Raw genomic sequence first — 22,432 nt, 5'->3', positions numbered from 1 at the left:
TCTATTTTTTGTTACCCTCCTTCCTATGATGGTTTGGTTGGAAGAATATCTTAACCCTTAGGATACCGGTTTTTACGTTTTTGCATTTTCATTTTTCTTCCCTATCTTCCTTGAGCTATAACTTTTTTATTTTTCCATTCGCATAGCTGTATGAGGGCTTATTTTTTGTGGGACAAGTTTCACTTTCTAATGCCACCATTTAATATGGCATACAATGTGGTGGGAAGCGTTAAGAAAAAAATACGCAATTCCTTCAACATTTTATGGGTTTTGTTCCCACTGCGTTCCCTTTGATGGCAAAACTGACCTGTGTCTTTCAATTTCTGGGTCAGTACGATTACAATGATATCACATGTATATAGGTTTTTTATGTCTAACTGGTGTCAAAATAAATGTAAACTTTAAAAATAAATTTTTAGTTTTTAAATTACCATATTCTGACCCCCATAACTTTTTTTTATAGTTATGTCTTGAGAGGAATATGGATTATCATTTATTGGCAGCCCTGATTGTCATTTGATTCACCTTTTGGCATGTACACAGTCAGTGTTCATGAAAAATATGTTCTCATCCCCCAGCCATCTGCTGTAAGCTAGCAAGGGAGGAAGCCCCAGGGGTCCAGGCTTTAGCGAAGCCCCAGGTGGATAAAGTCACACCTCAACCAGCCAGGTTGAAGGCAAGCTAATCCTGCAGGAAAACCCCCAGCAGGAGGTCTCAGCCCTTGCCGAGGATCAATGATACCTTCCAGACATGTTGGCATCTACATTTCATAAGGAATTATGAATCCTCCATCCATCCTAGGCATAATTTGGTTATCTTTTTGCGATCCTGGGGCAAAGCCAAACATCCACGTGGTCCTGGCTTGATGCTAGGATGCCCGGGAGGGGAGACATACATATCTTGTCACAGAAACCAAATCAAATAACGGTACCATGCTTGGACTCTAGTTGTAGCCTTAACCCAGGCGGATCAATTGGGCCCGGAACCATCTTCCTGCGACATTCTGGTCTGGGGCTATGAGCCCTAAGGGCTTTTATGGGTCATTTTCTGCCAGCACTAGAGAAGGAGGAGTGGACCCTACCCATAGGCGGGGAGGGGAGCGGCCGGCTACAGGTCATAGGCCCATGCAAGCCAGAGGGCGGTGTCTTTTTCTGAAGGGGTCACATCGTGCCAATGTGTTTGGTGAGACCCGGAACCAGCTGACATCACTGCCCCCATGTTACTGCAGCCTATTCCACCATTATAACCCTAAGGAACTTTTATTTACCCGGTAACTGACTTTTGCTCTGCTTAACCCTGTTGTACCTATATCTCTTGTATCTGTAGACTCAAACCACTGTATATATTATCGGTATATATTGTGTTATATCTAGTGTGCCCTTAAGGCGATTAAATATATAATTTAATCTTGTGCTATCTTGTATCTCGATCATGAATCCCCAAGTCCGTGTTTCGGCCTAGTTATAAGCTACTGCGGGTTGGTTTCTCACCCTATATAATTCCTTTAGCGGACCGGGCTTATATCAAATGAGAAGCTGGTGGCAGATTTCCCGGGCTGAGAACGTGCTGTTTCACTGCGCCAGTGAAAAGGCTCTCTCAGCTTGTTATCTCTCTGTACCCACATGGACAAGAGGTGTCTGTGTAAACTGTACCGAGCTGACCTTACCTGCTCCACACCGTGACCACATCGCGTCTCGTAAGCTCGACGTAGGTGACGTCAAGCGGGCACGAGGTCTGGTATTCGTCACATGTCTACTGAGCTGTTAGGGGGCTCATTTTTTGCGGGACAATCTGTAGTTTTTATTGATATCATTTTGTAGTGTGTGTGACTTTTTAATCAGATTTTATTAAATTTTTATGGGTAAGAGAAGCAATGAAAAAATGGCAAACTGGCCATTTTGACCCTTTTTTCCATTACACCATTTGCCATATTGGAAAAATACTTTTATAAGTTAATAGTTCAAACGTTTACTGATGCAGTGATGCCCATGATGTTTATATTTTTCGTTATGTATTTATTTTTTTATTCTACGGAAAGTGCGGTGATATAAACTTTTATATTCTTAATTTTTTTTATATATTTTTACTTTTGCTTTTTACTTTTTTATGGTTTTGAGGCTCATATTTGAGCCTACAAAACCCTTTTTTTTATTCTTAACCCTAATGGGTTTTTTAGACCCATGATTTGTGGAGAATTTCTTATGCAGGCCACCTGCTGGCCGAAATAGGAATTGCAGCTTCAATACCCTGAGTCTCTTCAGAGAGACCCAGCGTATTAAAATCAGTTACCGGCATCCTTATTGGCCACAGAGGATGCAGGTAAGAAGCCTGGAAGCGCGATCTTCTGGGTTTTTCGCCCTTTGGATGCCGTGATCACACTTGATCATGGCATCTAAAGGCTTAAATGACCGTGATGGGCATTATTAATGGAGACCCACTGGCCATGATACCCGCTTCACGTGCGAGCAGGCTCCATGTTTGCACTTCGCTCCAGCGCCTTACATGTACGGCGCTGGTAGCGAAGAGGTTAAGCACACTAATCATGCCAAAGGTTGAATATATGTTACAAGTAGGGATGAGCGAACCCGAACAGTATAGTTCGGGTTCGTACCGAATTTTGGGGTGTCCGTGACACGGACCCGAACATTTTCGTAAAAGTCCGGGTTCGGTGTTCGGCGCTTTCTTGACGCTTTTTGAAAGGCTGCAAAGCAGCCAATCAACAAGCGTCATACTACTTGCCCCAAGAGGCCATCACAGCCTTGCCTACTATTGGCATGGCTGTGATTGGCCAGTGCAGCATGTGACCCAGCCTCTATATAAGCTTGGTTCACGTAGTGCTGCACGTCACTCTGCTGACTCAAGCATAGGGAGAGGTTGCAGCTGCGACGTTAGGGCGAGATTAGGCAGATTAACTCCTCCAAAAGACTTCATTCAGTGATCGATCTGCAGCTGTAAATCATTGAAGTGCTAATATCGACTTGCTCACTTTTTTGAGGCTGCCCAGAGCGTTTTTAGATCACTTTTTTCTGGGGTGATCGGCGGCCATTTTGTGACTTGTGGTGCGCCAGCACAAGCTATCACCAAGTGTATTTAACCATCAATAGTGTGGTTATTTTGTGCTATATCCTACATCAGCAGCAGGCAGAGCCTGTGTCACCGAAGTGCATTTAACCATCAACAGTCTGGTTATTTTTTGGCCATATACTACATCTGGTGCAGGCTGAGCCTGTGTCACCCAAGTGCATTTAACCATCAATAGTGTGGTTATTTTTTGGCCATATACTACATCAGGGGCAAGTTGAGCCTTTCACCCAGCGCCTAAAAAAATAGACCTGACATTTCTATTCAACCAAATTTGTACTGTTTTAGCTGGTCAAGTTATTTGTAGTGACCGTAAAAGCACATTTTTTGTTCTGGGTTGAAAAACTATTCCCAAATTTGCCATTCTCAAAATAACTAGTTTCTGCTATATGAGGCCTACTTGAAATCTATGCCAAAAAGGATATCTTACATTGAAGGTGCTGATAGTGTCATTCAGAAAAACCTAAGACACACGCTACCGTGCAGATAGAAGTCTAATTCTGTGATTAAACCTATACCTGTCACACAGCGCAAAAAAAAAACAGGCCTCACATTTCTATTCAACCAAATCTGTACTGTTTTAGCTGGTCAAGTTATTTGTAGTGACCGTAAAAGCACATTTTTTGTTCTGGGTTGAAAAACTATTCCCAAATTTGCCATTCTCAAAATTGTGGTGAACGGGAACAATGAGGAAAACATCTAATAAGGGACGCGGACGCGTACGTGGACATGGTCGTGGTGGTGTTAGTGGACCCTCTGGTGCTGGGAGAGGACGTGGCCGTTCTGCCACAGCCACACGTTCTAGTGAACCAACTACCTCAGGTCCCAGTAGCCAGCAGAATTTGCAGCGATATTTTGTGGGGCCCAATGCCGTTCTAAGGATGGTAAGGCCTGAGCAGGTACAGGCATTAGTCAATTGGGTGGCCGACAGTGGATCCAGCACGTTCACATTATCTCCCACCCAGTCTTCTGCAGAAAGCGCACAGATGGCGCATGAAAACCAAGCCCATCGGTCTGTCACATCACCCCCATGCATATCAGGGAAACTGTCTGAGCATCAAGTTATGCAGCAGTCTCTTATGCTGTTTGAAGACTCTGCTGCCAGGGTTTCCCAAGGGCATCCACCTAGCCCTTCCCCAGGGGTGGAAGAGATAGAATGCACTAACGCACAACCACTTATTTTTCCTGATGATGAGGACATGGGAATACCACCTCAGCACGTCTCTGATGATGACGAAACACAGGTGCCAACTGCTGCGTCTTTCTGCAGTGTGCAGACTGAACAGGAGGTCAGGGATCAAGACTGGGTGGAAGACGATGCAGGGGACGATGAGGTCCTAGACCCCACATGGAATGAAGGTCGTGCCACTGACTTTCACAGTTCGGAGGAAGAGGCAGTGGTGAGACCGAGCCAACAGCGTAGCAAAAGAGGGAGCAGTGGGCAAAATCAGAACACCCGCCGCCAAAAGACTCTGCCTGCTACTGACCGCCGCCATCTGGAACCGAGCACCCCAAAGGCAGCTTCAAGGAGTTCCCTGGCATGGCACTTCTTCAAACAATGTGCTTCACGACAAGACCCGAGTGGTTTGCACGCTGTGCCATCAGAGCCTGAAGCGAGACATTAACGTTCTGAACCTTAGCACAACCTGCATGCAAAGCATGAACTGCAGTGGAGTAAACACCTTAAAAACAAGGAAGTCACTCAGGCTCCCCCTGCTACCTCTTCTGCTGCCGCCGCCTCAGCCTCTTCCTCTGCCTCTGGAGGAACGTTGGCACCTGCCGCCCAGCAAACATGGGATGTACCACCAACACCACCACCTGTGTCACCAAGCATCTCAACCATGTCACACGGCAGCGTTCAGCTCTCCATCTCACAAACATTTGAGAGAAAGCGTAAATTCCCACCTAGCCACCCTCGATCCCTGGCCCTGAATGCCAGCATTTCTAAACTACTGGCCTATGAAATGCTGTCATTTAGGCTGGTGGACACACACAGCTTCAAACAGCTCATGTCACTTGCTGTCCCACAGTATGTTGTTCCCAGCCGCCACTACTTCTCCAAGAGAGCCGTGCCTTCCCTGCACAAACAAGTGTCCGATAAAATCAAGTGTGCACTGCGCAACGCCATCTGTGGCAAGGTCCACCTAACCACAGATACGTGGACCAGTAAGCAAGGCCAGGGACGCTATATCTCCCTAACTGCACACTGGGTAAATGTAGTGGCGGCTGGGCCCCAGGCGGAGAGCTGTTTGGCGCACGTCCTTCCGCCGCCAAGGATCGCAGGGCAACATTCTTTGCCTCCTGTCTCCTCCTCCTCCTACTCAGCTTCCTCCTCCTCTTCTTCCACCTGCTCATCCAGTCAGCCACACACCTTCACCACCAACTTCAGCACAGACCGGGGTAAACGTCAACAGGCCTTTCTGAAACTCATATGTTTGGGGGACAGGCCCCACACCGCACAGGAGTTGTGGCGGGGTATAGAACAACAGACCGACGAGTGGTTGCTGCCGGTGAGCCTCAAGCCCGGCCTGGTGGTGTGCGATAATGGGCGAAATCTCGTTGCAGCTCTGGGACTAGCCGGTTTGACGCACATCCCTTGCCTGGCGCATGTGCTGAATTTGGTGTTTCAGAAGTTCATTCGCAACTACCCCGACATGTCAGAGCTGCTGCATAAAGTGCGGGCCGTCTGTTCGCGCTTCCGGCGTTCACACCCTGCCGCTGCTCGCCTGTCTGCGCTACAGCGTAACTTCGGCCTTCCCGCTCACCGCCTCATATGCGACGTACCCACCAGGTGGAACTCCACCTTGCATATGCTGGACAGACTGTGCGAGCAGCAGCAGACCATAGTGGAGTTTCAGCTGCAGCACGCACGGGTCAGTCGCACTGCGGATCAGACACACTTCACCACCAATGACTGGGCCTCCATGCGAGACCTGTGTGCCCTGTTGCGTTGTTTCGAGTACTCCACCAACATGGCCAGTGGCGAAGACGCCGTTATCAGCGTTACAATACCACTTCTATGTCTCCTTGAGAAAACACTTAGGGCGATGATGGAAGAGGAGGTGGCCCAGGAGGAAGAGGAGGAAGAGGGGTCATTTTTTAGCACTTTCAGGCCAGTCTCTTCGAAGTGACTCAGAGGGAGGTTTTTTGCAACACCAGAGGCCAGGTACAAATGTGGCCAGACAGGGCCCACTACTGGAGGATGAGGAGGACGATGATGAGGAGGAGTTGGCGGAGGATGAGGATGAAGCATGTTCACAGCGGGGTGGCACCCAAAGCAGCTCGGGCCCATCACTGGTGCGTGGCTGGGGGGAAACACAGGACGATGATGATACGCCTCCCACAGAGGACAGCTTGTCCTTACCTCTGGGCAGCCTGGCACACATGAGCGACTACATGCTGCAGTGCCTGCGCAACGACAGCAGAGTTGCCCACATTTTAACGTGTGAGGACTACTGGGTTGCCACCCTGCTGGATCCCCGGTACAAAGACAATGTGCACACCTTACTTCCTACACTGGAGCGTGATAGGAAGATGCGCGAGTACAAGCGCAAGTTGGTAGACGCGCTACTGAGAGCATTCCCAAATGTCACAGGGTAACCAGTGGAAGCCCAAGGCAGAGGAGGAGCAAGAGGTCGCCAACGCAGCTGTGTCACGGCCAGCTCCTCTGAGGGCAGGGTTAGCATGGCAGAGATGTGGAAAAGTTTTGTCACCACGCCACAGCTAACTGCACCACCACCTGATACGGAACGTGTTAGCAGGAGGCAACATTTCACTAACATGGTGGAACAGTACCTGTGCACACCCCTCCACGTACTGACTGATGGTTCGGCCCCATTCAACTTCTGGGTCTCCAAATTGTCCACGTGGCCAGAGCTAGCCTTTTATACCTTGGAGGTGCTGGCCTGCCCGGCGGCCAGCGTTTTGTCTGAACGTGTATTCAGCACGGCAGGGGGCGTCATTACAGACAAACGCAGCCGCCTGTCTACAGCCAATGTGGACAAGCTGACGTTCATAAAAATGAACCAGGCATGGATCCCACAGGACCTGTCCATCCCTTGTGTAGATTAGATATTAACTACCTCCCCTTAACAATATATTATTGTACTCCAGGGCACTTCCTCATTCAATACTATTTTTTATTTCATTTTACCATTATATTGCGGGGCAAGCCAAAGTTGAATGAAACTCTCCTCTGTCTGGGTGCCTGGGCCTAAATGTGTGACAGTGGCCTGTTCCAGTGGTGGGTGACGTGAAGCCTGATTCTCTGCTATGACATGAAGACAGATTCTGCGCTGACATAAGGCCAGATTCTCTGTTACGGAACCTCTCTCCTCTGCCTGGGTGCCTGGGCCTAAATATGTGACAGTGGCCTGTTCCAGTGGTGGGTGACGTGAAGCCTGATTCTCTGCTATGACATGAAGACAGATTCTGCGCTGACATAAGGCCAGATTCTCTGTTACGGGACCTTTCTCCTCTGCCTGGGTGCCTGGGCCTAAATATGTGACAGTGGCCTGTTCCAGTGGTGGGTGACGTGAAGCCTGATTCTCTGCTATGACATGAAGACAGATTCTGCGCTGACATAAGGCCAGATTCTCTGTTACGGGACCTTTCTCCTCTGCCTGGGTGCCTGGGCCTAAATATGTGACAGTGGCCTGTTCCAGTGGTGGGTGACGTGAAGCCTGATTCTCTGCTATGACATGAAGACAGATTCTGTGCTGACATAAGGCCAGATTCTCTGTTACGGGACCTCTCTCCTCTGCCTGGGTGCCTGGGCCTAAGTATGTGAAAGTGGCCTGTTCCAGTGGTGGGTGACGTGAAGCCTGATTCTCTGCTATGACATGAAGACTGATTCTCCGCTGACATAAGGCCAGATTCTCTGTTACGGGACCTCTCTCCTCTGCCTGTGTGCCTGGGCCTAAATGTGTGACAGTGGCCTGTTCCAGTGGTGGGTGACGTGAAGCCTGATTCTCTGCTATGACATGAAGACAGATTCTGTGCTGACATAAGGCCAGATTCTTTGATACAGGACCTCTCTCCTCTGTCTCGGTGCCGGGGCCTAAATATGTGACAGTGGCCTGTTCCAGTGGTGGGTGACGTGAAGCCTGATTCTCTGCTATGACATGAAGACAGATTCTGCGCTGACATAAGTCCAGATTCTCTGTTACGGGACCTCTCTCCTCTGTCTGGGTGCCGGGGCCTAAATATGTGACAGTGGCCTGTTCCAGTGGTGGGTGACGTGAAGCCTGATTCTCTGCTATGACATGAAGACTGATTCTGCGCTGACATAAGGCCAGATTCTCTGTTACGGGACCTCTCTCCTCTGCCTGGGTGCCTGGGCCTAAATATGTGACAGTGGCCTGTTCCAGTGGTGGGTGACGTGAAGCCTGATTCTCTGCTATGACATGAAGACTGATTCTGCGCTGACATAAGGCCAGATTCTCTGTTATGGGACCTCTCTCCTCTGCCTGGGTGCCTGGGCCTAAATATGTGACAGTGGCCTGTTCCAGTGGTGGGTGACGTGAAGCCTGATTCTCTGCTATGACATGAAGACTGATTCTGCGCTGACATAAGGCCAGATTCTCTGTTACGGGACCTCTCTCCTCTGCCTGGGTGCCTGGGCCTAAATGTGTGACAGTGGCCTATTCCAGTGGTGGGTGACGTGAAGCCTGATTCTCTGCTATGACATGAAGACAGATTCTGCGCTGACATAAGGCCAGATTCTCTGTTACGGGACCATTCTCCTCTGCCTGGGTGCCTGGGCCTAAATATGTGACAGTGGCCTGTTCCAGTGGTGGGTGACATGAAGCCTGATTCTCTGCTATGACATGAAGACAGATTCTGTGCTGACATAAGGCCAGATTCTCTGTTACGGGACCTCTCTCCTCTGCCTGGGTGCCTGGGCCTAAGTATGTGACAGTGGCCTGTTCCAGTGGTGGGTGACGTGAAGCCTGATTCTCTGCTATGACATGAAGACTGATTCTCCGCTGACATAAGGCCAGATTCTCTGTTACGGGACCTCTCTCCTCTGCCTGTGTGCCTGGGCCTAAATGTGTGACAGTGGCCTGTTCCAGTGGTGGGTGACGTGAAGCCTGATTCTCTGCTATGACATGAAGACATATTCTGTGCTGACATAAGGCCAGATTCTCTGTTACGGGACCTCTCTCCTCTGTCTGGGTGCCGGGGCCTAAATATGTGACAGTGGCCTGTTCCAGTGGTGGGTGACGTGAAGCCTGATTCTCTGCTATGACATGAAGACAGATTCTGCGCTGACATAAGGCCAGATTCTCTGTTACGGGACCTCTCTCCTCTGCCTGGGTGCCTGGGCCTAAATGTGTGACAGTGGCCTGTTCCAGTGGTGGGTGACGTGAAGCCTGATTCTCTGCTATGACATGAAGACTGATTCTCCGCTGACATAAGGCCAGATTCTCTGTTACCGGACCTCTCTCCTCTGCCTGTGTGCCTGGGCCTAAATGTGTGACAGTGGCCTGTTCCAGTGGTGGGTGACGTGAAGCCTGATTCTCTGCTATGACATGAAGACATATTCTGTGCTGACATAAGGCCAGATTCTCTGTTACGGGACCCCTCTCCTCTGTCTGGGTGCCGGGGCCTAAATATGTGACAGTGGCCTGTTCCAGTGGTGGGTGACGTGAAGCCTGATTCTCTGCTATGACATGAAGACAGATTCTGCGCTGACATAAGGCCAGATTCTCTGTTACGGGACCTCTCTCCTCTGCCTGGGTGCCTGGGCCTAAATGTGTGACAGTGGCCTGTTCCAGTGGTGGGTGACGTGAAGCCTGATTCTCTGCTATGACATTAAGACAGATTCTGTGCTGACATAAGGCCAGATTCTCTGTTACTGGACCTCTCTCCTCTGCCTGGGTGCCTGGGCCTAAATATGTGACAGTGGCCTGTTCCAGTGGTGGGTGACGTGAAGCCTGATTCTCTGCTATGACATGAAGACTGATTCTGCTCTGACAGAAGGCCAGATTCTCTGTTACGGGACCTCTCTCCTCTGCCTGGGTGCCTGGGCCTAAATGTGTGACAGTGGCCTGTTCCAGTGGTGGGTGACGTGAAGCCTGATTCTCTGCTATGACATGAAGACAGATTCTGTGCTGACATAAGGCCAGATTCTCTGTTACGGGACCTCTCTCCTCTGTCTGGGTGCCGGGGCCTAAATATGTGACAGTGGCCTGTTCCAGTGGTGGGTGACATGAAGCCAGATTCTCTGCTATGGCATGAAGAGACTGATTCTCTGATGACATGAAGCCAGATTCTTTGCTATGGCATGAAGAGACTGATTCTCTGCTGACGTGAAGCCAGATTCTCTGCTATGGGACCTCTGTCCAATTGATATTGGTTCATTTTTATTTTTTTTATTTTTATTTTAATTCATTTCCCTATCCACATTTGTTTGCAGGGGATTTACCTACATGTTGCTGCCTTTTGCAGCCCTCTAGCTCTTTCCTGGGCTGTTTTACAGCCTTTTTAGTGCCCAAAAGTTCGGGTCCCCATTGACTTCAATGGGGTTCGGGTTCGGGACGAAGTTCGGGTCGGGTTCGGATCCCGAACCCGAACATTTCCGGGAAGTTCGGCCGAACTTCTCGAACCCGAACATCCAGGTGTTCGCTCAACTCTAGTTACAAGCACTTCCCAGTCATCTCCCAGGCAGGTCTGGAGAACCATTAAACCCAGAATGACAAACAGGCTTCTACAATTCCCTCCTGATAAAAGAAGAATTGGATACCTGATGTTAAACAGGATATACCAAGCAATTTAAGAATAATTGTTTACTTTTATTAGACTCCCTCCTCAAAAGTTGGGCACATTTAGAAAAAGATATCACATACTTCCCTGAAACATTTAATCCTGTCTCCTCCAGATTTGTTATTCCCCCTGTCCCCTCAAGATGTGTTACCCTCGGCCACTCTGCGAGCATTGAAAAACTGTCAGCTTAGAAATTCATGCTCTCAATTTCCCTCGCCGCTTCTGAGACTGTGTGATTGTCTCTCCCCTTCTGACCCTGGTTACCGAATGTTACCATTCTCAATCAGACACAATGACAATTCTTTCACAGACCTGTTAGACCCTGAAGTTTCTTTCTTTGAGCATCAAACTAAAATGCACCAATCACAGCACCTTGAAATATACCTTTTTATGCAAAATGCACACCTTTCTCCCACCCATGGTTCAATTTAGAGACTATTCTTGATTTGAATTGCTTTGCACACAATCCCGACTCCTTTCAAAACTGAAATCAAAGATCTGTAGACAATCATCATCTCTATATGACTGACCAGTACCTTTCTTTATTAAAGAATCGGAAAGAGATCTGCAAAGTTTACACCCACACAGATCACTCATCTAATACATGCATCTAAGATTCCATCTTGGTGTGCAAAGTTATAGAAGAATTCCTTTAAGATTTTGTCTGCTCCTTCCCATTGAAGTGAATGGGACAGTGGAGTTGTAATTACACCTGCTCGCCACTGTGATGTCGACGGCAGGCAGCTAAACAGTGAAGAGAAAGACAGCGCTCATAAAAGCACTGCATTCTCTTCCAACAGCTGATCTGCAGGGGTACTGGGAGTCAGAACCTCGCCAATCTGATATTGATGACCTATCCTGAGGATAGGTCTTCAATGTAGGAAACTGGCCAACCTCTTTAGGGCAAATGTCCACCAAAACTAGTGATCTTTGCTCAAGTGGAGGTGTGAGCAATCATTCAACTCCTGCCTTCATATCTGGTGGGATTGTGCGCCGCTCCAACCTTTCTGGCAAAAAATCTTTGAGAAATAAGAACTAGCCCAACCATGTAGTTGGTGTTTTTGTTCAGTTTTTTCCACCTGTTTGAAATGGAAACCATGGTATTATACCTTAAAATGTGTACTGTATCATAATGCTACATTTCATAAGGCTACTTATATATGTGTTCAGATATGTATTATTGCTATGATGCCTAGTACAGTAGTACAGACAAGTTACTGTTATTCTCTCTGTATTAACCAGTGTGTTGTGTCACTGATTACCAAACTCTCAATAAAGAGATATTTTAAAAGAAAAGAATGTGGAGAAGGAGAAAACCTCTGATGAAGGAAGCTCACACAGGCTGTAGATTGGGAGAAAAGCACACAAGGCAGTTTTCAGGAAGAGGAGGACAAATCATATAGACTGTGTAAAAATGTAGAGACAAAAAACAGACCACCCACAGCAAACTGCAGGTGGAGGGTATTACACATTTCTCAACAAATGCCTGCCATGAGATACTGTAACTGTCAGGAATTTACTAAGTCACTATCCACAATGACTTCCTCTCCACTTGGCAGCCATCAACCCAGTCTGTGTGGTCGTGCTGGGGATGATCAAATGCGGAAGATTACCATGCTGACCAGCCTATCAGAGAGCGAGAGGATGCAGAGAGGGGGATTTAAACCAGGCAGTGATTATGAATCTCTGCCTGTGATTTTGTTTGTGTCAGGGCTCCATACTGTGTGAAATCATATTCCTACATATTCACTTTCCTGGTAAAAATGACTACTGGCTTGTTTCTGGATTACATTGTGTCTGCTTACATTGGCTCTCCTGTTAACTGACCCTGGCTTGTCTCTGGATTAACCCATTGTTTATTGCATTGACTGTGTCTGTCTCTTCTGGTTTTGACCCTGCCTGCTGACTTCTATTTGGAGCTCCCTGGTCAGTCTGGAAGGTCTGCCACTAGTGTTCCAGCACCAATTTAATGTTACCAAATATGCAGACGTAACCTGTGTCCCTAGCAGCAAAGTCCATCTGAAGTGTTTTTGGAACACCGGTAGCAGTGTTGGTGTTCACTGGCTGTGGTCTGGACAGTGACTTTAGTATTCCCTAAGAATACCTGATAGTATGTAGAAGGAAAGCTCAGTACAGGAAAGAGATTATGGTAATACATAAGAGCTAGTTAAAGCAGCAGCATCTTGGACACACAGGCACAAGTCCATAGTGAATGAAGTAATAAAGATTGCAGCCTGGAACAGCCTAAATCTTTATTTTCCTCAAGGTAATCATTAATATACATAAAGATAATTTTTTAATGTATATAAGAAACAGGAATGGGGCCCATTCTGAGTTTTACTATGTGACCCTTACAATGTCTGCATCACCACTGCCTGTATTAGAAGTGTTAAAATGTTTTTGCTTCTTCATTACAAATTTTATGAAATTACTGTTTCAGCAAATACACAGTATTTTTTTTTTTTAATAATTACAAGGTATACCATTTGTCAATATACTTTCTGTAGCAATACTTTGAATTTATCATTTATCTCTACTTGCAGTTTTTGAATAGAAGGATGAGTTGCAGCTTTGTCTGCCAAAAAGCAATTGCGGACAAGAGGAAATTCCTATGGACACTATAGAAAAAGAATTTTAGATATATAGGTGCATAGCAACAAATTAGAACATCATCAAAAAGTTTATTTATTTCATTAATTCAATTCAATTCAAATAGTAAAACTCATATATCATATACTGTAGATTCATTTCGCACAAAGTGATCTATTTCAAGCGTTTATTTCTTTTAATGTTGATGATAATGGATTACAGCTAATGAAAACCCAAAATCTCAGAATATTATATTACAAAAATGATTTTTGATACAGAAATGTTGGACTACTTAAAAGTATGTACAGTATATGCATTCAATACTTGGTCAGGGCTCCTTTTACATAAATTACTGCAACGAGGTGGTGTAGCATGGAGGCGATCAGCCTGTGGCACTTCTGAGATGTTATGGAAGCCCAGGTTACTTTGATAGTGGCCTTCAGTTCGTCTGTACTGTTGGATCTGGTGTTATATGAAATCAGGACTTTGGACCACGAGCAACAGTAGAGTCCTTTTTTCTCCTTAGCCCAGGTAAGACGCTTCTGACATTGTTTCTCGGTCATGAGTGGCTTAACACAAGGAATGTGACAGTTGTAGCCCATGTCCAGGATACGTCTATGTGTGGTGGCTCTTGAAGCACTGACCCCAGCCACAGTCAATTCCTTAGACTGTGGTTATGCCTGCTTCTGCACCTTTTTCTACCGTACTTTTTTCTTTACTTTACCTTTTGTGGCTTACCCTCCTTGTGGAGGGTGTCAATGACTGTCTTCTGGATAACTCTTAAGTCTGCAGTCTTCTGCATGATTGTGTACACTTCTGAACCAGACTGAAAGACCATTTAAAGGCTTAGGAAACCTTTGCAGTGTTTTGTGTTGGATTAGTGTGACGCCATGAGTCTACAATATTGAACTTTTTCACAACTTAAAAATTTTCTGAGATGCTGACTTTTGGGGTTTCATTAGCTGTAAGCCATAATCAACATTAAAATAAAATAAAAAACACTTTAAATAGATCATTCTGTGTAATAAATCTATATAATTATGCGTTTCATTTTTTGAATTGAATTAATTATATAAATTAACATTTCAATGATATTCTAATTTATTGAGATGCCCCTGTGATTGGCTAAATTATATAGAGTTTTATCAGGGTTTAGCTTAGAGTGAGTGAGGTGGTCACTATCTCAATTGTTTCATAAAGCCTGGTAGCAAGTTGTGAATCCTGCAAGAAACTCATATTTTTCTGTATAAACGCCCAGACTTTTTTTTTTTGTAAAAAAAGGATTTATGGCCAGCACCTGAATAGCAAATATTCTGCTACAAACGCTGAGCGATTGCCTTTAAAAAAAAAAACTAAAAAACCCTGCTTTATTACTGAATGCTGCCACTACTGTTACTGCTACATAGACACCACTACTACTACTACTACTACTACTACTACTACATCAAAACAGTCACACAGACATCTAATGCCTTATCTGTTTCTCCATATTGTGCTGCTACTGCTGGCACTACTAATGTTACCATTTGTTACCCTTACACAACTTATCCTTTTCTTATCCACAGTGCACTGCTGCTGCTCCTAAATGAAAGGGAGAATTTTTCCAAGATGGTTCAAGTTTAGAACAAGACACTGTTTCTTCTGACAATTAATAATTGTGTCCATAAATATAAGCAGGCATTCTTCCCCCATTAACACATTATATTTGGATGCTTTTGCAGAACAAGCCACTGTTTCCTCTGACAATTAACATGTGTGTATAAATATGGGGAGGCTTTCTGTCACCAATTAACATATAATATTTGGACACTTATGCACAACAAGCCACTGTTAACATTTTTGTGAGTATAAATAGGGGCAGGGATTTGCCCCGTTACAACATAATTTTTGGATAGTTGGTCCTAACAAGCAGCTGTGTATAAACACCATCTGCCCCCCAATTTTTGAAGGTTTCTATATGAAAAAGCATAACACATGTGACAGCACAGTGTGTTTTTAAACACTCTATTTAACACTGTCAACCACGTGTTTACCCATAGCTATGTATTATAGTCTGACCTTACATAATTTACCATTAGATAATTACATGGTTTATAAGGCTGACTAAAGACATGCTGTACGTCCATCCAGTTCAGCCTCAAATAAAAATAGCAGGCAGCACCAGGTACTAATATCTTCATCAAACTGATCAGCAACTCTTGGATGCAAGTGTGTAACAAAAATCCATACAAAATAGCACCAGATTCCAAAGACCAAAATTCTCCTTTATACAAAAATAAGCAAGGTTTCGACCCATGGTTTGGCTTGTGGGTGAAATTTCAGGATGAACCTAAAATGCACTCTAACCTTTACAGGTGAACTTAATGTGACCTTCTCTAAACTTTTGAATGCACATGTCCAACTGTTCAGTGTTTCAGTACTTTTTGCACAACTTGCTGTTCTCTAACAGGTGTTTGAATCGCCCAATAAATTTCCTGGTTTAATTAGATTTGGTATTTAAATAGTTCACCTTATCATGCTGTTCTCATTTTGACATCATGAGACCAAGACAACACCTAACAATTGATCAACAGTACCTCTCCATTGCAAGGCTTTAAGCAGGATGTTCTCAAACGGTAGTGGCCACTCAGCTTAAAATGTCACAGAGTGTCATCAGCAGGTTGCAAAAGAGATATAGAGACTGGAAAAGTCACAGAAAGGCATAGAAGTGACGTCCTTTGGCCTCATCCCACACTGATAACTGCTACATTGTGAACAATTCCCTGCGGAACAGGATGATAAATGCCACACAACTACAGGCACATTAAGGGACGTGGGAGGCACCCAAGTGTCACGTCAGACAATTTAAAACCATTTACATCAGCATAGTCTGCGTGCTAGACAATCTGAAAGGGTACCTGACCACACCAACAAGAACAGGCGTCATCGTCTTGCATGGGCCAGGGAGCATCTACGCTGGACGAGGGACCATTGTGCCTCAGTGCTGTTTACTGATGAAAGTCAATTCACGCTGAGCAGAAATGATGGCTACCAACGATGTTGGAGACGTCAAGGAGAGCACTATGCATAAGCCACTGTTGTCACCACGCAAGCCTTTGGTGGTGGTGGTGTTACAGAACTGCCCTACACTTTGTGAATGGTAAATTGACAAGCCCATACTACTTGAATAACATCATTAATCCAGTCATTGTGCCTCCGCATGAATAACATAGGCCTAATTTCATCTTCATGGACGACAATGCACTAGCTCATCAAGGTTGCATAATTAGGGAATTGCTGCTGGAGACTGGGGTACCTCAAATGGAGTGGCCTGCACTTTCTCCAGACCTGAATCTCGTTGAAATTCTATGGGATCAGCTGAGTTGCCATGTAGAGATTCGTAACTCCATACCAAAGAACTCCATTACTGAAATAAATGGACTTTTGCACGATATTCAAATTTTTTTAGTTTCACCTGTATATATATATATATACAGTACAGACCAAAAGTTTGGACACACCTTCTCATTCAAAGAGTTTTCTTTATTTTCATGACTATGAAAATTGTAGATTCACACTGAAGGCATCAAAACTAGGAATTAACACATGTGGAATTATATACATACCAAACAAGTGTGAAACAACTGAAAATATGTCATATTCTAGGTTCTTCAAAGTAGCCACCTTTTGCTTTGATTACTGCTTTGCACACTCTTGGCATTCTCTTGATGAGCTTCAAGAGGTAGTCCCCTGAAATGGTTTTCACTTCACTGGTGTGCCCTGTCAGGTTTATTAAGTGGGATTTCTTGCCTTATAAATGGGGTTGGGACCATCAGTTGCGTTGAGGAGAAGTCAGGTGGATACACAGCTGATAGTCCTACTGAATAGACTGTTAGAATTTGTATTATGGCAAGAAAAAAGCAGCTAAGTAAAGAAAAACTAGTGGCCATCATTACTTTAAGAAATGAAGGTCAGTCAGTCAGCCGAAAAATTGGGAAAACGTTGAAAGTAAGGGCTATTTGACCATGAAGGAGAGTGATGGGGTGCTGCGCCAGATGACCTGGCCTCCACAGTCACTGGACCTGAACCCAATCGAGATGGTTTAGGGTCAGCTGGACCGCAGAGTGAAGGCAAAAGGGCCAACAAGTGCTAAGCATCTCTAGGAACTCCTTCAAGACTGTTGGAAGACCATTTCAGGGGACTACCTCTTGAAGCTCATCAAGAGAATGCCAAGAGTGTGCAAAGCAGTAATCAAAGCAAAAGGTGGCTACTTTGAAGAACCTAGAATATGACATATTTTCAGTTGTTTCACACTTGTTTGTTATGTATATAATTCCACATGTGTTATATCATAGTTTTGATGCCTTCATAGTCATGAAAATAAAGAAAACTCTTTGAATGAGAAGGTGTGTCCAAACTTTGAAAGTAAGGGCTATTTGACCATTAAGGAGAGTGATGGGGTGCTGCGCCAGATGACCTGGCCTCCACAGTCACCGGACCTGAACCCAATCGAGATGGTTTGGGGTGAGCTGGACCGCAGAGTGAAGGCAAAAGGGCCAACAAGTGCTAAGCATCTCTAGGAACTCCTTCAAGACTGTTGGAAGACCATTTCAGGGGACTACCTCTTGAAGCTCATCAAGAGAATGCCAAGAGTGTGCAAAGCAGTAATCAAAGCAAAAGATGGCTACTTTGAAGAACCTAGAATATGACATATTTTCAGTTGTTTCACACTTGTTTGTTATGTATATAATTCCACATGTGTTAATTCATAGTTTTGATGCCTTCATAGTCATGAAAATAAAGAAAACTCTTTGAATGAGAAGGTGTGTCCAAACTTTTGGTCTGTACTTTATATATATATATATATAGAGAGAGAGGGAGGGAGATATTTTATGTCTTTATTCCTCGCATCCCTCTAATCCACAATGACAAGCATTCACCATTGCATTTTAAGAGACTACAGTTTCCTGTTCTACTTTCTTTTGCAATGACATTTAACAAGGCACAAGGTCAGTCCCTGAAAATTGCTGGTGTCAACTTGGAACTACCATGCTTCTCTCATGGACAACTATATGTTGCCTGCTCTAGAGTCGGCTCAGGTAGAAACCTTTACATACTTGCACCGGAGAACAAGACAGCAAATGTAGTTTATCCAAAGTAAAAACTTTACTTTAAAGGAAAATGAAGTGCTCAAATACAGTAGCAAATTTTTTAACCACACACACAAACGACCTAAAAAATAAACCAGTGCAAAAACTGGGCAATTTTTATGGGGCCACTACACAAACAAAAAATGAAATATACCCGTGTGAAGCCGGGTCCTTCTGCTAGTCATATATATATATATATATATATATATATTGTGGGATTTCGCTCTGGAAGACAGGAATAGCGGACGCAGTATAGAGGCAACAACAAGTTCTTTGGATCAAACAGTTTAGTGTTTTATTCACACTTTAGGCAAGTGACAAAACAAGCAGACATAATCAAACAAAAAGTCGCCTTGCGGTGTTGGTGGTAATTTACACCATGTGGCAATTCTGCCTCAAAGAGTCCTTGACCATAGCAGCACCAACCTGTATTCACGCCAAACAGATAGCAAGCCTTTATCCAGACACAAGGCTCCCAGATTCCAACACAGAGACCCGGCTTCTGAGCCCAGCTGCCTATTTAAGGACAGCCAGGTGCTGCCAAAACCTGGACCGGCACCTAAAATCCGGTCCGGTATTTGACCTCACCTCACTATAAATCAGCCCAGCAGCACATGCTGAGAGGAAAATTCTTGTTTTCCCAGACAAAACCTCTCACTGTGTCACATACCCCCCACTTTGTTCAACCCTGAGGGGGTGAACACACGCCAGACAGTGTACCTGGGACAGGGCATCTGCGTTTCCCTGTACCCGGCCTGCCCTGTGTGCCACCGAAAACGTAAAGTTTTGTAGAGAGAGAAACCATCAGGTGACCCGAGCATTTCTGTCCTTGGCCTGGCTCATCCACTTGAGAGGGGAGTGGTCAGTCACCAGGTGGAATTTTCTCCCCAATAAATAATAGTGGAGAGACTCGAGTGCCCACTTGATAGCCAGGCACTCTCTCTCCACTATACTATACCGGGTCTTGGCTGGGGTGAGCTTATGGCTGAGGAAGAAAATGGGATGCTCCTCCCCGTTGACCTCCTGAGATAGTACAGCACCGAGGCCTACTTTGGAGGCATCGGTCTGTAATATAAACTCTCTTTTGAAGTTGGGTGTCACCAAAACCGGGGACCTGCACAGGGCCGACTTCAAAGCAGAGAAAGCCTCCTCCGCCCAATCATCACAGCGAACCATCATTAACTTGTGTCCCTTCAAGAGTCCTGTCAAGGGCGCAGCTAGAGTAGCAAAGTGGTGAACAAACCTCATGTAATAGCCCACCATTCCCAGGAATGACTTTATTTGCCTAGTGGTGACAGGTCGGCCAAATTCCGTATCACCTTTATTTTGTTCACTTGGGGTTTAATAACTCCGCGCCCAATGACATACCCCAGGTACTTAGTCTCTTGTAACCCTATCGCACATTTTTTTGGGTTAGCGGTTAGGTCAGCTTTCCAAAGGGAGTCCACTACAGCCTGCACTTTGGGTAGGTGACTTTCCCAGTCGGTACTGTGGATGACAATATCGTCCAGGTAAGCCGAAGCGTACAGACAATGTGGACGAAGCACGGTGTCTAGTGTTGGGCGCAAATATTAGAATCGCGAATATTAATCGTGAATATCACCACTTCAAGAATTCACAGAAATTTAGAATATAGTGATATATTTGTAATTTCGAATATTCTTGCTTGTGGGCCAATGAGAAGGCTGCAATGTCTTTGTCTGAGCTTAGCAGCATCCCTACCAACCAATAGGAAAGTTGCCTACCCCTTACTATATAAGAACCTCCCCAGCAGCCCTTGTATGCAGTATTTTGCAGATCTGAGAGACAGCAGTGTAATTGCTGTGCTCTCTGCTTTTCTGTGTCATTACATTAGATAGTTAGTTAGTTAGCTTATATATATATATAATTAGAGATGGCCTTGCGGTTTGCCCGCCGGTCGTTTCGCGGCGAACTTGGCGTGTTCGCGATTTGCCGAACATGCGAACATATGGAGATATTCACGCCTACCATATTCTTTTACATTGTGAAGAACTTTGACCCATGACACATCCAACAGGTGGTACAGGACAGCCAATTGAGACGTTTCAGCACATGGAAATACCCCCTACCTTATAAATAAACCTGATCTGGCCGCCATTTTACATTCAGTGTTTTGCCAGTGTAGGGAGAGGTTGCTGTGTGGAGCAGGGACAGGCTGTTAGGGACCCCAAATGCTAGCTAATAGGGCCACCAAAGTCCTTTTAAGGACTGGTATAGGTGTGCTATCAATAGAGTGGGTGCGATATACTTATAATATACTTTTATAATGAGTCAAAAACACATAGATCTATATAGTGATCACCTGGAAGTCAGGGGCCTAGGGGCTAGGGGCTTACTAGTGCCATTTTTATATAGGGTAATGTTCTAGACGGGGTCGCTCTTATAAGGGTGAGTGGTCTGTGGTTAGGCTATCAGGGCCAGAATAGCACTCCCCTGTAGGGCAATATCGGGGACAGTTCTTTGACCACCCTGTCCTTTAATATCACATAATCATCTAGCCCATGGATAGATGTTTTTTGCTTTCCCTCCGGATTCATGGATGTGCTCTGGAACCCCCCGGATTGTGGTAGGACATATGGTTTCTGATTTAGTGCCGCCGGGCACCTGATTTAGCACTTGTTATTGCCTACCACATCTATGCTTTTTGCTTAACTTTAATAATTTAATTTATTTTCATTTTGAGGGATATCTTTTCCATTCACACGTTCGCAAAATGGGTCTGCATCAGTTCCGCAATTTTGAACCCATTCATTTTCAATAGGGTCTGAATGTGCTGTCCGCATCCGCATTTCTCCGCATCCGTGCTTCCATTTCCGCAAAAAAATAGAACATGTCCTATTCTTGTCCGCAATTGCAGACAATATTAGGCATTTTCTATTATAGTGTCGGCGATGTGCGGTCCGCAAATTGCGGAATGCACATTGCCGGTGTCCGTGTTTTGCAGATCTGTGTGTCCGTGTTTTGTCAATGGACCCTCATATTAACATTATTAAAGGTTACGTTTTATCTTTATGTATATTCTAATGGATTGCCTTCCTTGTGCAATGTTATAATATACTTTCTATGTTAGAAAGTATATTATAGTGCATTTGTATTGTGCGGTATATAGAGGGACAAGAGTTATTGGAACAAATTATTTCTACTGGTGTGATATACCTGTCGCCCCCCAAAAAAACTGATTGAAGCGGGGTGTTATATACCAATATACTTTCTTTATAGTGCATTTTGGTACTGTATAGTGCATTTGCGCATGCGCGTACGCGAAAATTATATTGGCGATATTTTGCATTGAAAAAAATTATGAATGGAGATCGCAAATTCAAATAATACATCTGGTACAGTATGTCACTGTCCATGTTGTGGGACTATTTGTGCACTTCTAGTAATTATTTCTTGGCTGCAAATATGAGATGAAGGTTTTTCAGGTTCGCCTGCCATTAAAATGAATGGGACCCATCGTGAACTTGCGGTTCGCGAACATTTGATCATGTTCCCACGATCGCGTTCGCGAACCGTCCTGGCAGATGTTCGTCCATCACTATATATAATACAGATAGTTAGTGGAAGATAGTCAGTGTAGGTTAGATAGTGATATAGTCTATCTGATTGTATGCTGTCCATACATACACGCTACATACTTAGTGCTGTATGTATGTATGCTACATACATACATACATAGTGCTGTGATGTCACAAGTTCGCAACAATACTTAGTGCACCAATCACTAATAAGTAGTCAGACCTGTTAAAATGTGAAGTTGCACGTATTGCACCAAAATATTTGCATCATTAGTGCCGATCTATCTGCATATAAAGCTATTGTAATGTTGTGCCGTGCCAACCATT

The sequence above is a fragment of the Bufo bufo genome, chromosome 1 (genome assembly GCF_905171765.1).
Source record: "Bufo bufo chromosome 1, aBufBuf1.1, whole genome shotgun sequence".
Classification (NCBI taxonomy): domain Eukaryota; kingdom Metazoa; phylum Chordata; class Amphibia; order Anura; family Bufonidae; genus Bufo; species Bufo bufo.
The sequence above is the reverse complement of the archived record's forward strand: the minus strand, read 5'-3'. Positions refer to the sequence as shown.